General features: G+C 40.1%; 1 pseudogene across 1 annotated transcript; it reads right to left on the bottom strand.

The window, feature by feature from the left end:
- Nucleotides 1–447: 447 nt before the first annotated feature.
- Nucleotides 448–5,033, bottom strand: LOC149823287 (scarecrow-like protein 9 pseudogene; annotated as a pseudogene). The gene is made up of 2 exons (XR_016434742.1): nt 4,972–5,033; nt 448–3,580 (listed from the first exon to the last, which is right to left on the bottom strand). The product of XR_016434742.1 is annotated as a scarecrow-like protein 9 pseudogene (transcript).
- Nucleotides 5,034–5,780: the final 747 nt, after the last annotated feature.

Here is a 5,780-nt window from a genome sequence, read left to right on the forward strand (position 1 = left end):
ACCTGAAAAGAACTTAAGTTTAAACTGAACAGCAGGTTGTGACAAAAACCTTGAAATGCGATGCCTCAGTAATCAAAGGAATATGAAGAAATATAAAAAAAAGGAAAACAATTCTACATATAATTTCAGATCCCACCAACAAAAGGGATACCCATGCTAATCTGGGCCCTTATGAAAAGCTGAATGTGTGGTGAGTTTCCATCTGCAAAAGAGACCCCAAAAGAAAAGAGAATATCAACAGAGGATCATGGGCCTCAGATCTTGCATTTGGAGCTTCAGGTTGCCATTTCTAGTTTATAGCCATATCCCCCTTGTACAAAATAACTAAAGTTTTTTATCCACTGAAAAGTTTAGAGAAATGCAACATGTAGAGGCACCACCACGCACCAAAGATCTTGGTGATCTGCATATATCAATGACAATGTACGGAGGCCTCCATAGACCTCGTTTTCAAATATCATCTTTTACTTCTATAGAAATGATATATGGTAATAGGAACAAGACAGTTAAATGCAGATATATCATGACATTAACAACCAAAGTAATTTGTCTAAATAACAGAAATAACCACCAAAACCATAGATACCTCCCTTGACAACCACGCTTCATAAAAAATGGCAGCAGTCGTGCTGCTCGGTATCCTAAATGCCATATTTCAAAATGCAACTCTTAACCTGGGGAGATGATTTGCAAAGGTTGCTTTCATGTTAGACTTCTGTAGAGACCTGTAATTAACTTTAACCGATCATCTTTGTCATTGTATAGGCAGATTTTCTGCTTCGAACGTGTAGTATTAGGATTCATCATGTAGACATAAAATTCCATATATATGAAAGAAGAGGCTGAAGCAACTGCGGATGGCATTTACATGTCTTTACACCATGAAGAGAGAGAAGCCTGCAAAAAGGCTCAGTTGTCACGTTTCCTAGGCACCCATGTTGAAAGAGCTTGAACTATCCTCCCCTTCCAGCCTTGCAGCAACCACTCACAATCTACATCAACCACAAAATCCTTATGGTATACCTGCCTCACTCTATCTCTTGATTTCTTCGTTGTTTCCTGGTTCAAAGGAATTTGCACAAATCCAGCACGCTGATTCCGAACCTGCCACTGTTTGTAGGTCTCTGGCCTCTCAACCCTCTCCGAGCCCTCACATGCAATAACATTCAAGACCTCTCGACCAAATATTTCTCTTTCTATCAATATCCTCTCTGGATGATCACGAGGGGCATTTGTCTCAAGCATATCAAACTGTGCTGAAAAGTGGAACAGTGCCTCCCGAAATCGTGTTATGAAGAAAGGAGCACTGTATGCTCCATTGGCTATGCCAAGAATAAAAATTTTTGGATTCATTTTCCGAATCTTATTCAGCACAATGTCCCTTGGGCAGTTCACAATGACCGTCTCATCCAGCAGGTTTTGCATTCTATACAAACAGTTGACAACCAGAATTTCATCCTTATCCAAGTCGAGATCCTCAGTCTTGACATTCTCCCACTTGGCTGCTATTGCTTTGTATTGGAAAGGGACATTAAACATGCGAGCATACTCTGACAACCGTTGCCCAGTCTCCTCAATCCTTTCTGCAGGTTTGAACCCTGCTTGGGGGAAATCAATTCCTGTTATACGGAGTTTTGGAGGACCACCAGGTCTTCGTGAAAGACGCTGGATGAAGCTTGGCCACTGAAACCCATACAGGATACCAAAATCAATGATATGCAGTTTAGTTGCATTCTCAGCCACATTCATAATAGTCCGGTTTGAAAAGAAATGAGAAAGCTTCCTGAAAGGACAAGCAGCTAAGTATAATTGGTATGCTTTTAAGATGCTCGCAGCTGAAGTTCTTTTAGTTGAGAGTGCAGAATAGATCTGGCTCCCTGTACCAGATAAGCGTGATTCTAAGGCCTCTGCAAAGCAGTGTGCTAAACGTTGTGTACCATCACCATAGGGTGAAGAGTGCTGACGGATTTGCTTTAAGAGTTCGTTTGCACTTTGATAGTCATCTGTAGCTACAACTTGAGAACAATGAATGAGAATGGCCCTCAAATCAACAACTTCCTTCTTACCCTGCTTCTTACCCCGAGACTTTGTGCCATTAGGTCTTCTCGAATGCCCATTCTGCGCATTTTTGTCCATGATATTCTGCATGGTTTCTCGAAGATTAGTTGCTGACTCGAAACACTTCCCTTCTTCTCTGCATAGCAAAACCTGATCAAACATTTCTGACCGTATGGTTTCTGAGGAGAAGCTGATAGCAGAGTGTTTGTTGCTCCTCCCTGCTTCTAACTCCACGTCTTCCCAGTCGGGACTCTTATGCCTCCTCGACCAATTGTGATCATTAGCTTGAATAGCTTCCACATGTTTCACGACCACGGGTTCACTTTCATCCCTTTCCTCTACTTTGACATTGTTGTTATCAGCACCAAGCTTTGGATCTTGCAGCGATTCCTTTCTTTCTAGGTCAAGATCTAAGGTACCATTTGGTAGAAACTTAGTAGATTCCTGTTTCGAATCTCTAGGTAATGGATTGCTTTTTAGGTTAAATACCAAATTACTATTTGGAAGAAACTTAGCCGCTTCCTTCTTTAATTCTTGTGGTGAACCATTGCTGGCAAGATCAACAACCAAGCTACCACTGGGAACAAAATCTACCCCGACATTTGATTCTTGAGGTAAATCACTGCTTTCAAAGTCAACTACAAAATTACCATTGGGAAGAAATTCCTTCACTTCCTGTTTTGAGCCTCGAGGTAATCCATTCATTTGCAGGTCAAATGATAAGTTACCATTTGGGAGGAACTTTTTTGCTTCCTCCATTCCTCTTCGAAACTGCAACATATACGACTCATCAAAGATTTCAGGAAGCACAAAATTTTCTACCGAAGTCTCCCTGTATCCTTCTACAATTCCACTCAATGGGAAGCTGAAGGATGACTGGGTCGAGCAATTGATAGATAAAGTCGAAACAGGGGACACTAACTCACTTGGATTAGGAATCCAATTAGAGTCGTTCCCACTGTTGCTGCTGCTGCCACTGATATGGCTACCAGAGTGCTGGCTATGACTGCTATCACCCGTCCAACCGCTGCCATCATCTGGGCTCTCAGGACTGTCACCATTGTAAAGTGGGTGACGATCAGGTGATGAAGGATACTTCTCACCAACTATATCATAGAAGGGTTTCTCAGTCGCTTGAAGAGCAGAACACTCCTGATACATACAAGTCTTGCCCTCCATGTCCTCATCCATTAGCATTTGTGTTATATAGTTCAGAAGCATATCAGACACTATCTCACAATGCTCAGGACACTCCCCATTGGCCGGAGCAGAGCTCGCATCGGGGAAAGGAGGAGCAGGAAAAGTCGGGGGAGGTGGATCAGGTAGAATCAGGGGAAGATCTTGGAAAGGCTCCTCTACTTTAAACTCGTTGAGGAAAGCTGACAAATCCTCCAGAGTTGGATCCATAAACATTGAAACTTTCACGCCTTTAAGGAGAGAAACAGTTGATATAATCTAGACCAATTCAAACTGGATGCAGGATATCCCCCCCCCAGATCACGGATCATAAGCTTCCACGCAGCTTATACATGAAATCAAGAAAGACAGATTAGCATAACACAGTGACGGGTTCGATGCAGAGAGCTCGAAACCAACAGAACAGCTGAAGCCTCATGGATCGAGAAACTACAAAGTAAATGAAAAACGACGAAAAACGACGAAAAACCCCTCTTGATAGATACCGATTTCTGCACCAGATCTTGATCATTTTGACCTCGATCTTCAGGACAAATTTCAAAATCTTTGGTAAAATCGGACACATAGAAGCTCAAAACACGCGAAAAAACTAAATCAAGGAACTCTGAAAAAAGAAAAAAAAAGGAAATTTTGCAGTAAAATCTTGCACATTCGCACATCAGAGTGACGCGTTTGACACGGAGAGGTCGAAATCACGGATAAAAAAACTACAAAGCAAACGAAAACTACCCTCCCCATGACAGACGCCCACTTCCTCACCAGATTTGCATCATTTTGACCTTAATCTTCCGGACAACCCTCCGAAAAATCAGATGAATCGGTAATTAAAAACATGCATAAAGCCTAAAACCAACTAATCAATTCTCGCAGAATCTCGGAACTCTAAAAATCTATACGCTTCAAAACTCACAAATTCAGAGAAATTCATGAGATATTCACATATTATTAACCTCACTAGATAAAACCGGTTTCCCCCTGGAAACAACCATCAAAATGGCAAAAAAGCAAAATAAATAAAATAAAATAAAATAAAATAATATATATATATATATTCAAACAACAGAAATTGCCAATAAACCAAGAGAAAGAAAATTGAAATACCCAACTAAAGTATCTTTTTTTTTTCTTTTTCTTCACATATTATTAACCTCTCTAGATAAAAACCAGTTTCCCCTACAAACAACCATCAAAATGCCAAAGAAGCAAAATAAATAATATATATATATATATATATATATATATATATATATATATATATATATATATATATATATTCAAACAACAGAAATTGCCAATAAACCAAGAGAAAGAAAATTGAAATACCCAACTAAAGTATCTTTTTTTTTTCTTTTTCTTCTCATATTATTAACCTCTCTAGATAAAAACCAGTTTCCCCTACAAACAACCATCAAAATGCCAAAAAAGCAAAATAAATAAAATAATATATATATATATATATATATATTCAAACAACAGAAATTGGCAATAAACCAAGAGAAAGAAAATTGAAATACCCAACTAAAGTATCTTTTTTTTCTTTTTCTTCAATGATTTATGGACTAAATGATAAATCACCGACTTGTCATGCAAAAATTAAAAAAGAAAGAAAGAAAGAAAGAAAGAAAGAAAGAAAGACAAAGAGCTAATTTTATTTAACTCAGAACTATCAAAATCTAGATTCAGAGAGAGAGAGAGAGAGAGAGAGAGAGAGAGTACCTCGTTCCGAAGATGAGAGAGAGAGCAAAAACGAAGAGAGAGAGAGAGAGAGAGAGAGAGGCAGATATGAAGAAGGGGCCACTGCCGCCCTTATTTAAAAAAAAACCCGAAAAAGAAAAAAAAAAGGGAGGGGATCACCAGCTGGGGCTATAACAGCCGTCCGATCCTCCAGCGCAGAAGGTCCACTGGCTGTCTACGGTCACACCGCGAGGTTACCGCTGACTGTTTTCCAGTCGCCGATTTTCTCCCGCTCCTGAATTCCTCGGCTCCTCGTGGACCCCACGGTCTTCAACTAAATGACCAAAATATTCTCATCAATGAATATTTTTCGTCCAGCCTGTACACGTGGAAAGGTATCTCCGGAAAAACTCAGATTAATCCTAACCTGTACACGTGGAAAGATGACATTCGTCGTTATTGGCGACGTGTGTTTCTTTGGTCAGAGACTTGGCCGCCAAGTCTTCTCTCCGGTCAATCTAAAAGGTCAGATAAGATGCGTACCAACTTCATCTGGGCGTTAATTTTCAAGTATTTTTAACGTTCTTTTTAAAGACATTTTCTCCGTCAATTACGGAAAGAGAAGAAGATCCTTTTTATATTACAAAATATTAATCATATATAATATAGCGAAAATTTTGGCTACACTCGACTGCACGGTACTGCTTAGTAAAAACAGCCTGTTTCATTTTCACATTATATGCACCGCCACCACAGCGACCTGCCTGACAACTAGGTCTGGACAACGGGCTGGGCGGCCGGTGGCCTGACCCAAACGGGTCGGGCTTGGGCTTAGTTTTCGAAAGAAGGCC

This window comes from Nuphar pumila, chromosome 10 (genome assembly GCF_984573655.1).
Source record: "Nuphar pumila chromosome 10, dmNupPumi1.hap1.1, whole genome shotgun sequence".
NCBI lineage: Eukaryota > Viridiplantae > Streptophyta > Magnoliopsida > Nymphaeales > Nymphaeaceae > Nuphar > Nuphar pumila.